Source organism: Peromyscus californicus, unplaced genomic scaffold, assembly GCF_007827085.1.
Source record: "Peromyscus californicus insignis strain IS unplaced genomic scaffold, ASM782708v3 Scaffold_10__1_contigs__length_136768540, whole genome shotgun sequence".
In the NCBI taxonomy this organism is placed as follows: domain Eukaryota; kingdom Metazoa; phylum Chordata; class Mammalia; order Rodentia; family Cricetidae; genus Peromyscus; species Peromyscus californicus.
This window is the reverse complement of record NW_026294391.1, coordinates 76828863-76852401: the sequence shown is the minus strand read 5'-3', so window position 1 is coordinate 76852401 and position 23539 is coordinate 76828863.

The following is a 23539-nucleotide window of genomic DNA, read 5'->3' as shown; positions in this document are numbered from 1 at the left end:
AAACTACAGTTATGAAATAGCATTGGGAAAGTTGAGAACCAGTGACTTGGAGATTATTTCTCCTTACACAAGCTCTATTCAGGCTTTAGAAAGTATGTCTAGCCTCCTTGTTTTTGCTAAAATTGTTAAGATTAAGCTATTTGGATAAACTGAGGCATATAAATGTTTTATATTGATACTAAAAGGAATTTAGGGCCCTTCCACTAACATGACCATTTTGTTTTGGTTTCTTTACTGAACCCCTATTTGATATTAGAAGGGCTTCAATTTAAAATCATTGTTTTTGAGGCTACTTATTGTAGATTCTTAGAGAACTTAAGTAAATAGTCATCTTATAAATACTCAAGTTCTTTAATTGTAGTCATGCTAAGTACTGATGTAATTAATTACAGGGATAAGATTTACTCAGTCCCTTGTATATGTTTTCAGAGTTGAGTTTAAAACAAGTAACTAGAAACATAGTTTGTCTATTCAGATATACATGGACTGTGCTCATACTTCAGAGATCTACATAATATGGCATTTAAAGTGTTGATCTAAAAGCTTATTATATCAGACAGACTCCAAGATCCTAGCAGTGACCCAAGGTCTCCACTTGGATTATGGCAATACTGACCACAGGGCAAGATGCCTCCAATGCAATGCCTGTTGTCAGGACCTATCCCAGATCATGGACAAGCAGCAGGACACTATTGAATTGATCCCACCCATTTTGCCTAGACAAAGTAAGATCAGTCTTCCTGTGTACCTCTTCTACAGGAGAAACTCTCCCTTATGGGCCTGATAGCTGAAGTAGAGTGATGCTGTTCTGATACTTGTGCCTCCAACACTATGGAGACCTGGGTATAATTAAAGCTGCTTGGTATGCACTCAGATATGATTTATCCTTTTCAGATCTCTGATAGCACTGATGCCTAGGCTAGCTATAACTTTGTTAGCTTGCCAGCATCAGACAAACAGATCCTTCTGCAAGACTATAGCCAGCTTGTTAGCTTATTTTTAAGAATATGTTTTAAGATATATAAAGGCCTAGGGATATGAAAGATTATAAGCTTTGAAGATCTCAGAAAATGATTTATGATATAAATGCAAGTTGTAAAGAGACAAATGATTTAGATTATGAGAAATGTTTTGGATTGCTCTCCCCTTCTATGATATTAACAGTTTAGAGCTTAACATTTAATAGAGTTCTGATAAGCTGATAGAGCAATGACTACTTACTGTTCAATAACAAGCTCAAGCTCAACATTTTAGATTTATTTTGGTCATCTAAATGTAAATTTAAAAGTGCTTCTCATCAGGCCAAAAAAATCTCTGTCCAATTTATACCTGGCTCTCTGGACAGAGGAAAATGCACATGCTTTTTAACCCAAATCTGTAGCTCTTGGTAGGACTCACAGATATGAGTCTACTTCTGCTGTTTTACAGATAAATCATCATCCAGTTTGTCTATGATGTGGATTTTGGTACAGATTGGTAATACTAACATGTCTAAAACTTTTATATCCTTTTGTAAGATAGTTTGAGTAGGTCTCAGGGGATTAAAAGACTCATAAAACCTGGATCTGCTTCACAGGGTCAGAAGGATTCCAGATATGTACAACTTAAAATTTCTCCACTTGTCTATTCCTAAGGATGGTATTTTTTTCTCTCCTGGTCTCAGGACTCCTGGCCATCCCAATTACTAAGAATGTGTGCCTAAGAATTCTAAATAAGTTCATAAATTTGAACTTCTGTTCCTAATTTAAATTTGTCTCAACAGTTTTCTACTTGGTTGGCAGACATCTCCAAGTTTAAGTTGCTGACTACACTGCTCTGGACAAATATGAGCTCTGGACTTGCTAAAAGCTGATGTGGACCAGCCCAGCCAATGTTCCCTGTCTCTACAGCTGGGTCAGATAGCCGCATGCTTCTGACAGATACCCCATTGTCCAGTCTTTGACTAGTCTTTCAGCTTTTTTGGAGCTGTGACAAAGTTGCCCCAAATGTCAGCTCAAAGCAGTTCCAGATAAGACTATGTTGTCCCATGTTCCCCACCCAAAATAGGTTGTAATACTGGATGAAAAGGAAACTTCCTGGCATAGGGGCAAGATGGCTTATTGGAATACCAGGAATATAGGTTCCGAATTGTCAATTGATATATTTATTAACTGAAATGTTTCTGAAGTAAAATAAGACACTTGACTTCTTTGTGTAGAACCAAAGAGTTTTATATAAGATTATAATCTGGTTGTAGATTAAAGATCAGAACTACAGGAACTCAAGAATTATGATAGATACAGATGTCACTGCCCTAGAAAAATCTGTTAGCTAACGGTTCTTAGGTTGCAATGCCCTTGAACCCCTGGAAAGGTAGGACTCATGATTGAGTCCTGTTATTGGTACTTGTAAAGGGGGTGATCTGGGGGCCCCAAAACAGCTTGACCCCACAACTACCATGACAGGCTTAGAGGCCCAGACATAGCTTCTGGCAGGCAACCCCTGGACCCCACCCAGCAGGGCCTGCATCTAAGAGGAAATAGTTGACATTCCAAACATCCTCTATACCCCTAGACAAATGTCAGGCAATCAGGGTCCTGAACCCTGGAAATCCCCTCACCCCAAGCTCTACTATGATAAAAAACCCATGCTGCCTGGACTCTGAGGTCTCTGCTCTCACCGCTGCATTTGGACAGACAAAGAGACCAATCCCTGGTGTTGGTTTTAAATATGTGGTGTGACAGTGCAATGTTATTCATTAAGCAGTGCTATTACCATGTGAGAAAGGTTACAAGGCACAACAAAATCCACTATCAGAGCTTTATTGAGAGAGACAGAAGAGAACATGGCCAGAACTGTTGGAGAGACACATGCAGAGAAGGGAGAGAGGGAAAAGAGGAGAAAGCAGAAGAGAGGGGAGGAGTCTGTGACCATATTTTTAAGGATTTCTCTGCACATGTGCATGTAGGCTTATGGAGCTATGCCACACATGTGCAGATTGTGTGACCATGCAGCACATGAGTGATATAAGACATAAGGCCCCTTACTTGGCTACTGAACTGCACATGTATGGTCATGCAACTAGAGGAGTGGCAGAATCTTAACATTCCAGACTTTTTGCTTATTATAAAAAGGTGGGTGAACAGGAATAGGGGCATCTTTTCTCCCAAAAAAACTGTTTCCATCTGTCTTGATGGGTATTGGTTGATTCTTGCAGGGGTAGGAAAGGGGGCTTCTGAGGTAGTTAGGTATCCTGGGATGGTAGGCTGTTGTCTGTTGCCTTGGAGTTGTCCATGTTTTTTGGCTTGGGAGTCTGGCTGCTTGAGTCTGAGAGAGTGCTAGTAAGACAGAGAAAAGCTTAGAAAAAAGAATTTTTTTTATTGTTTTTGTTGGGGGGGAGGTCCCAAGTTGAGAGCAGATCCTAGGACCAGGAAAGTTTAAGTTGCCCTTAACTAAAGCAGATCCAACCTGTCCAGATGGATTCAAGCTGGTTTTTGGAGTGTAGAAAAACATTTTAAACATATTAAGAAACAGCCATGAGAAAATTAAAGTCTTGGGCTGGTGACTATGACATTGTAGTGTTTAGTACTCTGCTTATATTGGTTAGTATACACACACACACATGCACACACACACACACACACACACACACACACACACACACACATATATATATATATATATATATATATATATATATATATATGAGAGAGAGAGAGAGAGAGAGAGAGAGAGAGAGAGAGAGAGAGAGAGAGAGAGAGATTTGGGATATGCTTTTAATTTGTACCTGAGATAAGCCTTATCAGAGACAGATTACTTTTAGGCACCTGTTTCCTTTATTAGTTTAGCATCCTGGAGACACAGGTGGCCAATTGCTGAGAGCATTTAACAGTAATAGATTGTTATATTAAAGTCTGTTTTCTGCGGAGCCCAGACACTTTTGGGTCTGGGGGTATAAAAACCTTTGGACTATTATTGTTCCTTACTACCTGGGTATATACTTGATGGTCCTTGGACTCCAGATCTATGGTGGTCCTGTAACAATTAGCTGAGTAGTTAATTGGAAGAGGGAACCAGGAAGAGAAAAGCTTGTGGGGTGAGACCTCATTCTTCTGGAATTGGTGACAAGGCAGTGGATCCTGATGTCCTCTGGAACTTGAGAGAGAGCAGGTCCCTGTCTGTATCACTGTACATGAGGAGGAGAAGCACTTCTGACTAGTCTGGTGTGAGGCACATGGAGGAAGCAAATGAAATAAAGCTCCTACCTTAGCTGAAAAATCTTTTTCCATTAGGTACCCCTGAAAGCATAATTAATTAGTGGGGTCTGGTGAGGTGGGTAAGGCTTTCCCCTACCCTGACAATAGAGAATGAGAGAGATGGGACCCCCAAACTCCCTCAGGACAGAGTAAGTGGCTCAGTGTCCAACTGGAAGAAAATGGATCACCCCATGCTGCATCCTGGGTTCCCTGTGAGCCCCTGGAAAAGCCTAGGAAGTCTAGTGGAGGTCTTTGTTTGATGTTCCCATGCCACAAGGTACATGAGGGCAGTCAGCTGACCAGTTATCTCTCTAGATGGCACTTTGAACAAGGCTTAATTGATGGCCAAAGGCACAGGGCATGCACTAGCCCATGCGGCCTTTTTTAGCACACATTTGAAACAGGGACCTAGAAGCCCTTATGCAGCTGCTTGGATAGTGTGTGCCAGCATTTGTCAATTCTGTTCATGGGCTTTCTCATGTCTCCCATGGTACCTTAAATGCCACAACTGAAACTTCCATCTGTGGGGTCAGGAGCCCTCTCTCCAGATGCTTAAGCTTAGCCCCGATGTTGGGAAGCTCTGGGAGACAAGAGACAGATTTTATTCCATATCTTGAATTACTTTTTTTTTTGATGGTTTGCTGGTGTGAGGACAGCTTTAGAGAGACCAGCCAGGAGTTAGATTGTAAACTGATCTCTGGCTAGAGAACCATCTGGATTACTATAATCCCAATGTGGGTCCTGATCATAAACTCATTTGCACGCATCCTAGCCTGCTTCCAGACCTGTCTGTGCTTCTCAGGGCAGCTGTAAATGGGTGACAGTAAGAGCAAAAATGGGAGCCAGAGTCAGGCAGGAGTGGCCCAACCAGTGCCTGAGAACAGAGTGGAGGTCAGATAAGCAGAGATTCTTTGGAGTCAGAAATTCCTCAGATTCAGGGATGTTCATGGGCAGGAGAGAAAGAATCAGAAAGGGAGGGTTCAGAACTTAGGTAAAAGTGTGTGGATAAGGTAACTCTTTTCATTTGCCCATTCACTGGCAAAAGTTAGATAATTCCCATGAAATATTGGGGTTCAAGCAGCTGTTATGTAAACATATTTATGTAAAATAGGGATATTTAAGGCATTTCTCAGAGGAGGAGTGGGACCAAGGGGAGGAAGCCTCTATGTCACATGACTGCAGCCGAGTGATAAAACAATTAAAAATTAAAATAACAAATGGTTCCAAGACTGCCATCTCAGGCATTCCCAAGAATAGGTAAAGATCTGTGGACTGGCATAAATTATCAGCATAAATTACCCCAAACTTCATCAACGGAAGGTTAAGGGCTGGGAGCATATGTACTAGAGAGAATTATAAATGAAGACCCCATACGAATAGGAAGAAGCAAAGTGCTAGAGAGGTTCCCAGAAATCCACAAAGATACCTCCACAATAGACTACTGGCAATGGTCGAGAGAAAGCCCAAACTGACCTACTCTGGTGATAGGATGGCCAAACACCCTAACTGTCTTGCTAGAAATCTCATCCAATGACTGATGGAAGCAGATGCAAAGATCCACAGCCAGGCCCCAGGTGGAGCTCCAGGAATCCAATCAGCGGGAAAGAGGAGAGATTGTCATTGAGACCAAGATTGGAAAAAGCACAGGGACAAATAGCCAAACTAGTAGAAATGCATGAACTGTGAACAAATAGCTGAGAAGCCCCCAACTGGATCAGGCCCTCTGGATAAGTGAGACAGTTGATTAGCTTGAACTGTTTGGGAGGCCTCCAGGCAGTGGGACCAGGACCTGTCCTTAGTGCATGAGTTGGCTGTTTGGAGCCTGGGGCCTGTGCAGGGACACTTTGGTCAGCCTGGGAGGAGGGGACTGGACCTGCCTGGACTGAATCTACCAGGTTGAGCTGAATCCCCAGGGGAGTCTTTGCTCTGGAGGAGATGGGAGTTGGGGGTGGTCTGGGGGGAGGGTGGGAGGAGGGAGGACAGGGGAATCTGTGGCTGATATGTAAAATTAAATCAAATTATAAAATAAATAAATAAATAGACCAATAAAAAAAGAGTGAGAGAATGAGTAGTGGTACACAGCCCACAGACCCCCCCAGGGGTCTGACTCGAGAAATATATCTCAGGCTACAGTCATGGGAAATGGTGCAGGATTGGAAAGGGAAAACTCACCAACCTGGGCAGCCAGTGTGTTGTGTGTAGCAGTCCCAGTGGCTGGGCAAATGAACAAAGCAGGAAGCTGTAGATCCAAGAAACATTGGTACAGGGTCCTGGAGGCAGAGCTCTGGGAGAGCCTATCCAAGCCACAGCAACAAAAGGTGGTTTTAAATGAGTGATGTGGCACAATGTTATTCATTAAGTGGTGCTGTAACTGTGCCAGAAAGGTCACAAAGCATGACAAAATCCATTATCAGAGCTTTATTAGGAGGAGTGGGGGACAGAAGAGAGCACAGCCATGTCTGTGGAGAGACACATGCAAAGAAGGGAGAGAGGGGGGAGAAGAAGAAAGCAGAAGAGAGGGGAGGAGTCTGTGACTGTCTTTTTAAGGATTTACCTTAAAAAGGGAGAATCAAGCTTTCCCTATTTGCAGATGACATGATAGTATACTTGAGCGACCCCAAAGATTCCACCAAGGAACTGATACAGCTTATAAACACCTTTAGCAACATAGCAGGATACAAGATCAACTCAAAAAAATCAGTAGCCCTCCTATATACAATGGACAAAGAAGCTGAGAAGGAAATCAGAGATACATCACCCTTTACAATAGCCACAAATGACATAAAATACCTTGGGGTAACACTAACCAAGCAATTGAAGGACCTATATGACAAGAACTTTAAGTCCCTGAAAAAAGAAATTGAAGAAGATGTCAGAAAATGGAAAGATCTCCCATGCTCATGGATAGGCAAGATTAACATAGCAAAAATGGCAATCTTACCAAAAGCAATCTACAGATTCAATGCAATCCCCATCAAAATACCAACACAATTCTTCACAGACCTGGAAAGAATAATACTCAACTTCATATGGAAAAACAAAAAACCCAGGATAGCCAAAAGAATCCTGTACAATAACACAACCTCTGGAGGCATCACAATCCCTGACTTCAAGCTCTACTATAGAGCTACAGTAATAAAAACAGCTTGGTACTGTCATAAAAACCGACATGTGGACCAATGGAATCGAATTGAAGACCCTGAAATTAATCCACACACCTATGAACATATAATTTTTTACAAAGAAGCCAAAAGTGCACAATGGAAAAAAGAAAGCATCTTCAACAAATGGTGCTGGCATAACTGGATATCAATATGTAGAAGGCTGCAAATAGATCCATATCTATCACCGTGCACAAAACTTAAGTCCAAGTGGATCAAGGACCTCAACATAAATCCAGCTACTCTGAACCTGCTAGAAGAGAAAGTAGGAAGTAGTCTTGAACGCATTGGCATAGGAGATCACTTCCTAAATAGAACACCAGTAGCACAGACACTGAGAGAAATAATCAATCAATGGGACCTCTTGAAACTGAGAAGCTTTTGTAGAGCAAAGGATACAGTCAACAAGGCAAAGCGACAGCCTACAGAATGGGAAAAGATCTTCACCAACCCCACATCTGACAGAGGACTGATATCCAGAATATATAAGGAACTCAAGAAATTAGACATCAAAATGCCCAACAGTCCAATTAAGAAATGGGCTATAGAACTAAACAGAGAATTCTCAACAGAGGAAACTCAAATGGCTGAAAGACATTTAAGGAATTGCTCAACATCCCTAATCATCAGGGAAATGCAAATCAAAACAACTCTGAGATACCACCTTACGCCTGTCAGAATGGCTAAGATCAAAAACACCAGCCGGGCAGTGGTGGCGCACGCCTTTAATCCCAGCACTCGGGAGGCAGAGCCAGGCGGATCTCTGTGAGTTCGAGGCCAGCCTGGTCTCCAAAGCGAGTTCCAGGAAAGGCGCAAAGCTACACAGAGAAACCCTGTCTCGAAAAACCAAAAAAAAAAAAAAAAAAAACCACTGAAGACACCTTATGCTGGAGAGGATGTGGAGCTAGGGGAACTCTCCTCCACTGCTGGTGGGAATGCAAGCTTGTACAACCACTTTGGAAATCAATATGGTGATTTCTTAGAAAATTGGGAATCCATCTCCCCCAAGATCCAGCTATACTACTCTTGGGCATATACACAAGGAATGCTCAATCACACCACAAGAGCACTTGTTCAGCTATGATCATATCAGCATTGTTTGTAAAAGCCAGAACATGGAAACAGCCTAGATGCCCTTCAACTGAAGAATGGATAAACAAAATGTGGTACATATACACAATGGGATACTACTCAGCAGAGAAAAACAATGACATCATGAGGTTTGCAGACAAATGGATGGATCTAGAAAAAATCATCCTGAGTGAGGTAACCCAGACTCAGAAAGACAAACGTGATATGTACTCACTCATAGGAGGATACTAGATGTACAAGGATGACTGGACTGCTACTCACATCACCAGGGAGGCTACCTGGAAAACAGGACCGCCAAGAAAGACACGGGGATCGCCCAATGATGGAGAAATGGAAGAGATCTACATGAACACCCTGGACATGAGTGGGGGTAATGAAGGGCGAATGTCGAGGGAAAGAGAGCTTGGGGGAGTGGGAGATCCCAGCTGGATCAACAACAGAGAGGGAGAACAAGGAATAGGAGACCATGGTAAATGAAGACCACATGAGAATAGGAAGAAGCAAAGTGCTAGAGAGGCCCACAGAAATCCACAAAGATACCCACACAACAGACTGCTGGCAATGGTCGAGAGATAGCCCGAACTGACCTACTCTGGTGATGGGATGGCCAAACACCCTAATTGTCGTGCTAGAAACCCCATCCAACTACTGAGGGATCTGGATGCAGAGATCCATGGCTAGGCCCCAGGTGGATCTCTGGGAGTCCATTTAGCAAGAATGAGGAGGGTTTATATGAGCGAGAATTGTTGAGACCAAGGTTGGATAAAGCACAGGGACAAATAGCCAAACGAATGGAAACACATGAACTATGAACCAATGGCTGAGGGGTCCCCAACTGGATCAGGCCCTCTGAATGGGTGAGTCAGTTGATTGGCTTGAACTGTTTGGGAGGCATCCAGGCATTGGACCAGGTCCTGTGCTCATTGCATGAGTTGGCTGTTTGAAACCTGGGGCCTATGCAGGATTGCTTGGCTCAGCCTGGGAGGAAGGGACTGAACCTACCTGGACTGAGTCTACCAGGTTGATCTCAGTCCGCGGGGGAGGCTTTGCCCTGGAGGAGGTGGGAATGGGGTGTGGGCTGGGGGGAAGGTGAAGGGGGCCGGATGGGGGAGAACAAGTGAATCTGTGGCTGATATGTAGAACTGAATTGTATTGCAAAATAAAAATAAAAATTAAAAAATAATAATAATCTTATAATGTCCAATGTAACAGTCATCATTGCTACTGTAAGTGTACACATGCTTGTTGAGAGAACCTCAGAAATGAATTTATATAATTTCTGTTGTGGAATTTTGCTTTAGGTGGGCAAAGCTGTGTTACATTTGTTTATGCTGCATTTGTTCAACGATGTGAAGATATTTTACCTTTGCTTAGGCTGCATTTATTTAATGATGTAAGGATGTGTTCCTTTGCCTGCCTAAGGCACATGATTGTTCTAATAAAAAGCTGAGCAGCCGGGCGGTGGTGGCGCACGCCTTTAATCCCAGCACTCGGGAGGCAGAGCCAGGCGGATCTCTGTGAGTTCGAGGCCAGCCTGGACTACCAAGTGAGTTCCAGGAAAGGCGCAAAGCTACACAGAGAAACCCTGTCTCAAAAAACCAAAAAAAAAAAAAAAAAAAAAAGCTGAGCAGCCAATAGTTATGCAGTAGAGGGATAGACAGGGCTAGTGGGCAGAGTGAATAAGTAGGAGAAGAATTTTGGGCTTGGGAAGTGGAATAGAGGTCAAGGAAAAAGAGAGGGAAATTCCAGGCAGCCAGGTAGCCACCACACAGCTAGACACAGAGTAAGACATACAAAATGAAAGAAAGGTAAAAAGCCCCAAGGTAAAGCATAGATGGAGAGAAACATGTTATATTAAGTTATAAGAGCTAGTGGGACAAGTATAAAATAAGGCTGAGCATTCATAGCTAATAAGTCTCCATGTCATGATATAGGAGTTGGTTGGTGATCCAAAAGAAAGCTTTCTACACAATTCCCTATATGAAATGTCAAGAAATGATAGTCCCTACTAACATGTTCAGGCTTTAGGAAATGAATCCATTTTGCAAGCCAATTAAATAACTTGAAATCCTTAGGTGTTTCTACGTTGATTTTGTTTAGCTTTAAAAAAATCAATTAGTACACTATTTCTGTGTGAAAAATCAAACCTAAGTGCAGAAGCAATTTAGGCCATCCCACTACCATGAAACACATTTTGTCATCTCTTAAAATCTAAGTAGTAATCTCATAATACTTATTACAAAAAGTCAAATGATTTAAATATCAGGTTATACTTGTTCACTTTTAGACTGTATTATTTGACTTATTGCCATATTATAGTTCAATTTTAGTGGTTGGATTCAATTTAGGTTCACTTTTGTATCTTTTCTGATATACTGAAAAGCTGGTTTTCACAGTAATGATCATTTTTAAAAACCCATTCATTTCTTTTTATGTAATTGTAACAGGTAAGAATTCTGGAAGGGCTAACATTACGTAACTGTTTGTTTCTTTAATTCTGCTGCTTGCCTCAGAGAATGAATTAGCACAGTATAAATAAAGGCATAATAAGAGGCACTTCCAAATTTTAGACTTTATAAATCCTGGATTGTAGCAAGTCATAAAATGTATATGGGGACATGTAGGACAAGAGGAGAGCATGAGGAAAACTTGGATAAGACATTATGATGTGATAGTACTACTGTCTTAAAGTAGAACAAGGAACTAATTTGGTTTAGTCAGGTGGTGATGTCAAGCAAAACTAAGAAATTGTGATTGAAATTTCATTGATCCTGAAATGTGTTTTTTATTAGGAATATCTCAAAATTTAAAACACCATGTATGATAAACAAGTTAGTTTAAGGTTTAGATGTGACTCATAAGCTGCCACTAAGTTCCCTTTATTTTGAGAAGACTAGTATAACAAAGTATCAGCAAATCTTGTTCCAAGATTATTACTACACCTGAGAACAATGAAATCCTGTTGTGCCAAGGAGCTATGCTATAGAGAATACATCTGTGACCTCTGTATTCAAATAGCTTTGCTACAGGTCTAAACAAACACCTGCATGGATAAATGATAACCAAAGCCTTTCTTCTATATATTATTAAAAACATACAAGTGGAATGTATGTTTTCAACGAAACTGATAAAAGGGACAGTTTTTGTAGAAAACAAATTTTATTATGATTACCAGAAAAAATAGATCATATAATTATCTTTAGCCTTAAGATAATAATTATGAGTCTACCCACTGGAATTTTCAGCACTTGGTGATTGATTTCTATCCAAATGTGCAAAAAAATAATAAGAAACATGGTAAATATGAATCATTTACATACATTGAAACATGTGAATCTGAACTTTCAAAATGTGAACAGAGAAAAGGTGTGGAGGTACACACTTGTTAAGCAGTTGGACCCCATCTTAAGTGGAACAGAAAGAAAATCAAACTGTCCATTAATTCTTTTTGAAGGAGCATCATATCTATTGTTACTATTCCCTATTAGACCAATATTTATATAAACAATAGAACTTTCAAAGCTGAAAATCATGTTCCTTCATTTATATTATGAATATCCAGTCTTTTTAGTCTTGTCATATTGTGAAAGAATTCCACAAAATGACTTTGTTTCTAATTTTGTTTATTGCTTTAAAAAATGTGTTATTGATCATTTAGCTCATCTTTTTAGGCTTTTTTTATTTCTAAGTTTTTATTTTTGCAGTGCCTTTGGGCATCTTTCTCTTAGTGATCGCTTGTAGTTTCTATTTTATAAGTATTTTGCTTTGGTTACAGTGACATTTTAATTCATTTTTAATGATATCTGAGTACTTTTTGTAAGCGTAAGAGATAGAGAAGATATTTTATTATGTTCCAGCCCATAATCTTGAAATTAGAAATCTCCACATCTTCCACTAATTTTGAAGAAGTTTTAAGTCAGTAAATAAAATTAACTCAATTGTATGATATATTTATTACTTTATTATATTTTAAATAATATATAATATACATTATATATTTTGTTATGAATCCCTGAGAAGTTCCCATACGAAAGGGTAGTCAGGAAACCAACACAAGCTGGATTCAATGAGTTTAAGGAAAAAGAAGAAAACTCCAAGTTGTGTGGGAAGGTAATTGAAACTGGAAATGGTACGATGTGAGAGGACTGTGGGGAAGGGGAAGAACATGGTTAAACTACATTGCATAAAATGTGCAAATAATTAATAGAAATATTAAAATTTATCTACATGAGTGAATTTAATTTAGATGAGTCATGTTAAGAATACACTATTTAATCATATTGAAATATCAATGTATTTACTGTTTCTCTAGTACAATTAAAACATTGGCAGATTTAGCCTTTGTGTGTAAACTCCGTCTTGATAGCTAATAATTTTTTATTATAAAATAGCTCAATATTTGCAATTATATTTAATACTTAGTATGATATCAAGGCTTTATCATATTTCTCAGGGCAAAGATTATTAACATGACAACATGTGAACCTGTAGTCTTCACGAACAGTAGAATAAAAATTTCTATAGCATCAAATTATAGGACAATACTTTCCTAATTAAAGGTTTCTAAATTAAGACCCAAAGATAAGGAAAGGTTTACCAGCTAGACAATAAGGCACAGAGAGAAAGCATTTCAAATCTTCAAGCACAGTTGAGTATTCTGTGTTATAAAATGTTCATGTTTCGCTTTTACTTATAATTTTCTTGTAGAATTTGTCCTTTCTCCATTTGTTGAGACCCTTAGTCTATAAAATTCAAATTATTTCCAGTGGGATACATGTATTTTTAAATGACTGTTTTTTTTTTATTTATTTAATGTATTAATTGTAGTAGGCATTCCTGGTAAATCTAACAACTGAATTAGAAATAAGGTTGATAAAATTCAGAGCAATTGGAAAAAAACCTATTACATTTATTCTGATAGACTTTAGATCAGATAATCAGAGTATGAAAACATATCATACACAATTAGTTTGTCTCCTGCTTTAGATCAGTATATTTAATTTGTGTGTGTTTATCTTTATTGACTTATTTACTTTACATCCTGTTTGCAGTTTCTCCTTCCTCCTCTCCTCTTAGTCCCTTACCCCACCTCCCCTCTACTTCCCCCACCTCCATTTACTTCTCCTCCATTTCTATTCAGAAAAGGGCAGGCCCCCAATGGAAATCAACCAAACATGACATATCAATTTGCAATAAGACTAGTCACCTCCCCTCACAGTAAGGCTGGGCTAGGAAACAAGTAGAAAGAAAAGGTCCCAAAGGCAGGCAAAAGAGTCAGGACAGCCCCTGCTCCCACTCTTAGGAGTCACACAAGAAGACTAAGATTCATAACTGTCTCATGTATGTAGAGGTCCTAAGTCAGTTCCATACAGGCTCCTTGGTTTGTCAGTTCAGTCCCTGTGAGTTCCTATGAGCCCAGATTAGTTGATTCTGTTTTTTTTTTTTTTTTTTATGGTGTCCTTGACTGCTCTACTGCTCTGTCTCCTACAATCATTCCTCCCTGTCTTCAGCAGAATTCCCTGAGCTCAGCCTAAAGTTTGACTGTGAGTCTCTGCATCTGTTTCCACAAATTACTGGATGAACTATCTCTGATGACAATTTGGCTAGGCACCAATCTATGAGTATAACACAATATTGTTAGGCATTATTACATTGACATTTTTCTTCCAGTTATGTTTTGTTCTATCTAGGCCTCTGGGCCATCTAGCCTCTGGGTTCTTGTGCTCCAGGCAGTGTCAGGGGTGGGCTATCTCTTGTGGCATAGGTCTCAGACTGGAGCAATCATTGGTTTGCCCCTCCCACAATCTCTGTGTCACACTTGGCCCAGGACATCCGATAGGCCAGACAGACTGTAGGATGAAGGTTAAATAGCTGGGTTGGTGTCCCAATCCCTCCACTGGTAGTCATGCCTGGTCACAAGAGGTGGCTATTTCAGGCTACAGATCACTTTTTTGCTAGGAGTCTTAGCCGTGGTAATCCTTGTAGATTCCTGGAAATTTGCCTTGCACCAGGTTTCTACCTAGCCCTAAAATGACCCTCTTTGTACTTGGATCTTTCTGTACTCTTCTGCCCACCCTACCTCCACCTGATCCTCATGTTCCCATCTGACTTGCCCCCAGTACACTCACATAATTTCTTCTATTTCCCCTTCCCAGGGAGATCTGAGTGATCCCTAGAGCTCTTCTTGTTACTGGCCTCTATGAATCTGTAGATTTTCATATGGTAATCATTCACTTTACAGCTAATATCCACTTATAAGTGAGTATATACAATGGTGGTTTTTCTGAGTCTGGGTTACCTCAATCAGGATGATTTTTCTAGTTCCATCCATTTGCTTTTGAATTTGATGATGTTATTTTATTTTCAGCTGAGTAATACTCCATTGTGTAAATGTACCACATCTTCTTTATCAGTTCTTCAATTGAGGGACATAGAGGTTGTTTCCAGATTCTGGCTATTATGAATAATGCTGCTATGAGCATAGTTGAGCAAGTACCCTTGGGCTATGATTGAACTTTCTTTGGGTATATGCCCAAGAGTGGTATGGCTGGGTCCTGAAGTAGATCAATTCCTAATTTTCTGAGAAACTGCCATGTTGATTTCCAAAGTGGTTGTGCAAGTTTGCACTCCCATCAGCAATGGAGGAGTGTTTCTTTAGCTCTACATCCTCTCTAGCATGAGCTGTCACATTTGATTTTAGTCTTAGCCATTCTGACAGGTATAAGGTAGACTCTGAAAGCAGTTTTGATTTTCATTTCCCTGATGGCTAAGTGTGTTGAACATTTATTTAAGTATTTCTCAGTCATTTGAGATTCTTCTGTCAAGAATTCTCTATTTATAACTGTGCCTCATTTTTATTAAGAATTTTTTTATTCATTTTACATATCAATCACATACTTAATTGGATTATTTGGTGTTTTTAATGTCTAGTTTCCTGAATTCTTTATATATTTTAGAAAACAGAACTCTGTCAGATGTGGGTTTGGTGAAGATATATTCCTGTTCTGTAGGCTGCAGTTTCATCCTTTTGTCAATGTCTTTTGCTTTACAGAATGTTTTCAGTTTCATGAGGTCCCATTTATTAGTGGTCAAACTTAGTGGTTGTTTATGTTCTACTCAGGAAGGTGTCTTCTGTCCCAATGCATTCAAAGCTACTCCCCACTTTCTGTTCTATCAGGTTCAGTGTATCTGGATTTATGTTGTGGTCTTTGATACACTTGAACTTGACTTTTGTGTGGGGTGATAGATATAGATCTATTTTCATTCCTCTACATGCAGGCATTCAGTTAGACCATAACTATTTTTTTGATTATTTTTCCTATTGTATAATTTTGGCTTCCTTGTTGAAAATAAGGTGTCCATAGGTGTGTGGATTTAAGACTGTTCCTTTGATTCAATTCCACTGATTCTCCTGTCTGTTTAAATGTCAATACCATGTAGTTTTTATGACTATAGCTCTGTAGTAGAGATTGAAATCTGCAATGGAGATACCTCCAGAAGTTATTTTATTGTTCAGGATTGTATTAGTTATCCTTGTTTTTTTTTTCCATGTGAAGTTGAATATTGTTCTTTCAGGTTCTTAAAGGATTGTGTAGGAATTTTAATGGGGATTGTATTGAACCTGTAGATTGCTTTTGGTAAGATGGCCAAGTTTTACTATGTTAATCCTGCCAGTTCATGAACATAGGAGATATTTCCATCTTCTCATATCTTTTCCAAATTCTTTCTTCAAGGATTAGAAGTTCTTGTCATACAAGTCTTTCATTTGCTTGGTGAGAGTTACCCCAAGATACTTTATAACATTTGTAGCTATTGTAAAGGGTGTTGTTTTCCTGATTTCTTTCTCAGCCCATTTATCATTTGTATACTGGAGGGCTACTGATTTTTTTAATTAATCTTGTATGCAGCCACTTCACTAAAGGTATTTATCAGTTGTAGGAGTTCTATGATATAATTTTTGGGTTGTTTTATGTATACAATTTTATCACCTGCAAATAATGCTACTTTGTCTTCTTCCTTTCTAATTTGTGTCCACTTGATCTCCTTTAGGTGTTTTATTGCTCTTGCTAGAACCTCAAGTACTATATTAAATAAAAATGGAGAGAGTGGACAGCTTTGTCTTGTTCCTGTTTTAGTGGAATTGCTTTGATTTTCTCTCTGTTTAATTTGATGTTGGCTGTCAGCTTGCTGTATATTGCTTTTATCATGTTTAGGTATGTCACTTGAATCACTGAGCTCTCCAAGACTTTTTGTCAAGAATGGGTGTTGGATTTTGTCAAAAGCCTTTTCAGTATCTTATTTTATGATCATGCCATTTTTTCTTTCAGTTTGTTTATATGGTGGATTACATTGATAGATTTTCATATGTTGAATCATACCTGCATCTATGGAATGAAGCCTACTGATCATGGTAGATTATTTTTGAAGTGTTCTTGGATTCTGTTTTAAGGTACTTTATTGAGTATTTTTACATCTATGTTCGTGAGTAAGATTGGTCTGTAATTCTCTATTTTTGTTGAGTCTTTGTGTGGTATGGGTATCAGGGTGACTGTGACCCCGGGCTTTTTTTGGTTGGGAGAATTTTAATGACTGCTTCTATTTCCTTGGGGGTTATGAGTCTGTTGAAATTGTTTATCTGGTCTTGATCTAAATGGTGTCTATTGGGAAAATTATCCATTTCATTTAGGTTTTTCTATTCTGTGGAGTACAGGTTTTTGAAGTATGACCAATGATTCTTAGGACTTCCTCCGTGTCTGTTGTTATGTTCCCCTTTTCAATTCTGATTTTGTTAATGTGGATATTCTCTCTCTACCTATTTGTTAGTTTGGATAAGAGTTTGGCTATCTCGATTTTTCTCAAAGACACAAGTAATTGTTTGTTGGTTCTTTATATTGTTCTCTTAGTCTATCTGGATGACCTGTCCACGGGTGAGTGCATGTTGGGGAATATTATTTTAAAGTGTGTTACTTTTGTTTATGTTGCATATGTTTAACTCTGTGAAGCTGTGATACTTTGCCTGTCTAAAACACCTGATGGTCTAATAAAGAACTGAATGGCCAAAAGCAAGGCAGGAGAAAGTATAAGCAGGGCTGACAGGCAGAGAGAATAGATAGAAGGATAAATCTGGGAAGAGAAAGAGTAAGTAGCCAAGGAAGGAGAAGAGGACACTAGGGGCCAGCCACCTATCCAGCCACAGAGTAAGAGTTAAAGTAAGATATACAGAAGTTAAAATAGGTAAAAGCCCAAAGGCAAAAGACAGATGGGATAATATAATGTTAATAAAAGCTGGCAAGAAACAAGCCAAGCTAAGGATGGGCCTTTATAATTAAGAATAAGCTTCAATGTGTGATATATTTGGGAGCTGGGTGGCAGCCCACCCACAAAAAGAAGCTGCTGTGGGATGTTCTGTATGGCAAATGTGTGGCTAATTAGTCAATAAATAAAACACTGATTGGCCATTGGCTAGGCAGGAAGTGTAGGCGGTACAAGGAGGAGAATAAAGCTGGGAAGTGGAAGGCTGAGTCAGAGAGACACTGCCAGCCGCCACGATGAGAAACAGCATGTGAAGATGCCGGTAAGCCACGAGCCATGTGGCAAGGTATAGATTAATGGAAATGGATTAATTTAAGCTGTAAGAACAGTTAGCAAGAAGCCTGTCACGGCCATACAGTTTTTAACCAGTATAAGTCTCTGTGTTTACTTGGTCGGGTCTGAGCGGCTGTGGGACTGGCAGGTGAGAGAGATTTATCCTGACTGTGGGCCAGGCAGGAAAACTCCAGCTACAAGAAGCAACACCAAACAACAAGAGTAGAGTGTTGAAATCTCTCCCTATTAATGTACTGGTTTTGATGTGTGATATAGTTTTAGTCATGTTTCTTTTACAAATGTGGGTGCCCTTGCTTTTGGGGCATAGATGTTCAGAACTGAGACATCATCTTCATGTATTTTTCCTTTGTGTTTGAAACGGCCTTCTCCATCTCTCTTGATTAATTTTGGTTTGAAGTCTATTTTGTTATGTAGTGGACAGCTATACCAGCTTGTTTCTTAGGATAATTTGATAGGAAAATCTTTTTAAACCCTTTGCTCTGAGGTAATGTCTATCTTTAATGCTGAGGTGTGTTTCTTGTATGCAGCAGAATAATGGATTCTAGTTTTATATTCATTCCACTAGCCTGTGTCTTTTTATTGCAGAATTGAGTCTATTTATATGGAGAGATATTAATGACCAATGATTGTTAATTCCTGTTATTTTGTTGTTGTAGATGGCAGTATGTGTGTGTGTGTGTGTGTGTGTGTGTGTGTGTGTGTGTGTGTGTGTGTGAGTTTGCTTGTGTGTTTCCCTTCATTTGGTTTTGCTGGTATGAAATTATCTATTGTCTGTATTTTTGTAGGTGTTGTTAACTTCCTGGGGTTGGAGTTTTCATTAGATTACAATCTGTAGGGTTGAGTTTGTGGATAAATATAGTTTAAATTTGACTTTTTCATGAAATATCTTGTTTTCTCCATTTATGGTGATTGACAGCCTTGCTGAGTATAGTAGTCAGGGCTGGCATCCATGGTCTCTCAGATTCTGCGAGACATCAGTAGAGGCCCTTGTGGATTTTAGGGTCTCTGTTGAGAAGTAGGGTGTGATTCTAATTGGCATGCCTTTATATATTAACTGAACTTCCACCCTTGCTGCTTTTAATATTCTTTCTCTGTTCTGTATGTTTAGTGTTTTAATTATTATGTGATGTGAGGACTTTCTTTTCTGATCTAATCTGGTGTTTTTTAAGCTTCTTGTACCTTTGTAGGCATGTCCTTCCTTAGGTTAAGGGAATTTTTTGCTTTGATTTTGTTAAATATATTTTCTGGGTTTTTGAGCTGAGATTCTTCATCTTCTATTCCTATTATTCTTTGTCTTAGTCTTTTCATGGTGTCCTAGATTTCCTGGATATTTTGTGTTGGGAGTTTTTTTTTTTTTTTTAGCTCAAACATGTTCTTTGATTGATGATGAATCTATTTCTTCTATTTTATCTTCAACACCAGAGATTCTCTCTGCTATTTCTTGAATTCTATTGGAGATGGTTGCATCTATTTTTTCTGTTGGCTTATTCAGGTTTCATATTTCCTGAATTCCCTCAGTTTGTGTTTTCCTTATTGCTTCTATTTCAATTTTCATGTCTTGAATTGTTTCTTTCACCTGCTTGTTTTTTTCTTGGCATTCTTTAAGAGATTTATTGATTTCCACCTATTATTCAATTGTTGTCTCCTTGATTTCTTGAAGAGAGTTTTTCATATCCTCATTAAGGACCTCTATCATTATTATAAAGTTGGTTTTAAGATTCATTTACTTTTGCTTCCACTCTGTTGGAATGTTCAGGACTTGCTCTAGTGGGATGGCTTGGTTCTAATGGTGATGTATTAGCCAGCTGTTGTTGTTTTTGATCTTACATTTATGTTTAGGCATCTGTATTTGGAGTAATTATAGGTCTAGGTGCCAATTTCTGGATTTGTCTTTTTTGGATGGCTGTTTTCTTTTTCAGTTTCTCTTTGCTGTCTGGTCTTCTGGACTCCATCAGTGGTTGTCAAATATAGGATCTCTTTCTGCATTGGGGGCTGGACTTTTGATATCCTGGATGGCCTCTTGTCTGGCAAGGGGTTCCTGCCCAAGTTTGGTTCTGAAGTTCTGACTATGTATGTGCATGGCCTCTGTTCTGGCAGGGGGTCCTCTGGGATTCAGATGTTGAACTGGCTTCTGGTGGGGTAAGAAGCTTCTGCCTGATTTTCACAGAGTTGGCCTGATCTCTAGGGTTCAGGATGCTGGTATGACTTCTGGGAATCAGTATTCTGGCCTGGCCTATGATGGGGTGGAAGGCTTCTTCCATAGGTTGACCAGTACATTTAAATATTTGGTTATTTATGCAAAATATTTTTAGCTAAATGAGCCTTGAAACCATGTTTTATTTCTATAAAATGAAGTTGAAAAGTGTGGTATGCCTATCCTTATGTTCCATAGCTTAATAATTTAATACCTTAAATAGTGTTGACATAAAACTTAGCACATTTAACTCCCCTTGAGACAATGTTGTATTTTATTCAATTTGGCAAGGCAAATAAAACTTTAGTATAGTTAAAACTTTCATTATTGCCCCAAACTTATAGGGCCAGAAAGATAAATCAGTGGGTAAAGTATTTGCTGCACAAGCATAAGGGTCTGAATTCAGATCCCACCACTTAAATACAAAGTGAGTGTGGGAGTGAACATCAGCAACTCCAGTGCTTAATGGAGGAATTGAGACAATCAGATTTCTGGAATCCATAAATTGCAGGTTCTATGAAATGAGAAGACCCTATGTCAAAAAAAGTTAGCAGATATATATATATATATATATATATATATATTTATGTCAGTGTCAGCATCTGGCCTCTACACACACACACACACACACACACACACACACACACACACACACACACATACAGAGTTTCTTGATTATGGACTCACAATAAAATATTCAGTTTATCTACAGTTTTACAATGCAAATAAAGCTATAAGTACACGTGCAAGCAGCACACACTTGATTAAGAATAAATATAGATATTTATATGTATTATTCTTTTCATCTTTCTATTCTATAAATTTACTTTTTTATCTTCTAAATTTGATCATTATTCATGGTGTCTAAAGCCACTGTGAATGACTAATGAAAAATAATATCATTACTGTAAAAAAATGTACAAGTCTTTAGTGTTGCTATTCCCTAAGTTGTAACTTTAATAAATGACTCCATAGCTGGCTTTGCTATATTCTACCTGACTTCTGTGCACCTCAAGAGGACATTGCTTACTCTGCAACACTTGTGTGAGCATTACAGTATAAGATTCTGTGATGTTCACTGAGTCTTAAAATGGTATTCTCTTCAGCTTATATCACAAGTCCCAGATGGCTTGACTTAATTCAATTTCACAGCTACCTTTTTAAGAGAGTATATTAAAGCTAAAGAATCCTTCAATAGAATCAGTGAGCAATGAAGTTCACAAATAGAACCACACCACTTTAGTTGCCAATTATATTTCCTCATGAATGAGTTTTTCAGTTGCAGCCAAATTTAAAATTAAAAAGATCTTGTGGTCCCCATGACCTTCACAAGAAGCCTAAGCATTCCTCATTTCAAGAAAAGGAGATAGTGGCTATATGTATATACATATATTACAAATCAATATACAATGTTCTAAATAAGGACACTTGTTAAGATTACAGTCTGAAGACATTTTTTACAAATCTTTGTCAGCTATTATTTATTTCTGAAAATTTCATTGCATTTTTCTTTCTGAAACAGTCTTTGAAACTTGGAGTTACACATCTATGCAGAGTTGCTGTAATATCATTTTTACAGGGGTGCTGATATTTCTGCTTCTGATTAAAATTCATGCTTTCCTTAAATAGCATGAAATATACTTCTCTAGACCTCTTTGGCCTTGGTCAGGAATGTGTAACCACTAAAACTTTTTCAGCCCGGAAACCGGTAATTAGGCACAGCTTGAAAAGCCAATCAAACTCAGTGCATTCTTGCTCCCAGGGAGAGCCTGGTGATTGCCATTGCAGTGAAGGAATATCACATGTGGCTCTGTGGTGTTTGCACAGCTCTCATTATAATCAAACAGAAAAAATAATTAGTAGGTAGAGCTCATGGATTTAATTTGCAAAATCTGTTGAGCAGGAAACATTCTCAACTAAATGCTGAGGATGGTAGCCTGGTAATAAAACATAACAGCCTGGAATTCTAACTCAATCAATACAAGATGTCAGTTAGATTTCTAGAGTTTTCCCTATTAATTAATGGTAGCTGTATTTTCTTTTTATTTCTTCTGTCTTCTCTTTTTACCAAGATACTTTGTGTCCTTCAGCATATCCATTTAACTTTATTACATGCACTTTACTTACTATCTTTTCATATTTGGCCTCAAATGAAATATTTTTTTAAATTGAAAGAAATTGCATGTTAAATTTTACTGAGCCATCAATTTTCTCCACATGCATATTAATATGATCATCTACTTATATTCGTATGTTTACTTATCATACTATGAATGACATTATCACTGTAGAATATAAGCTTTATAAACAGCTTAATTTTAAGATAATGTCCATATTGATACAGTTAAAACTAAAATTAAACATGGAAATATTACTAAATTTACTCTCCATAATTTGTAAAAAGTACAACTGTAAGTACCCAGTGATCTTTACCTACTGTTTGAGACTAACTAAATTTCACATGTACTGCTTGAACACTTTGTTAATGGGCTGCAAAGGTAAAAATATGCATAACTATAGCATAAAATATAATGAATGGCAAATTATACATATACTATGTGGTATTAACATTCATAAAGTATTGAATTAATATTCAGATAGGGTAATGAAAAAATTTCTAAGTAGAGTTGTGCTTAAAATGAATTTTGAAGGATTAAATGGCAATTGACATGTAGAATTAGAAAGGAGCATTTCATAACAAGGTAAAGGCTTGAAGGAATAAAAGCATAGTTGTAGATGAATTTCTAGATGATCTTATTAAATAAAAAACACAGAGCCAGAAATTGGGGTTAAAGACTGAGAGAGATCAGAAGAATAGGAACAGCCATAGTTAAGCTTACCTCACCAACTCTGCAGCTTCCAAATGTGAGTTACTTCCTGTCTACCCACGCCTATATGCCTTGCTGTTCTGCCATCTTATTTGCTCTCTCTGTCCAGCTATAACACTTCCTCTTCCTGCCCAGCTCTGTCACTTCCTGTCTGTCTGTACAGACCTCTAGACACCCATGGTTAACTAGTATTGGAATTTAAGGTGTCTGCCACCACACCTGACTGTTTCCAGTGTGACCTTGAACTCACAGAGATCCAGACAGATCCCTGCTAGCCAAGTGATAGGTTTAAAGGTATGTACTACCATTGCCTGACTTTTTTGTTTACTTATAACAGCTTGCTTTTTCCTCTGATCTCCAGGAAAGCTTTATTAATTAAAGCACAAATAAAATATCACCACATTTCCCTTTTTTGTCTAATAA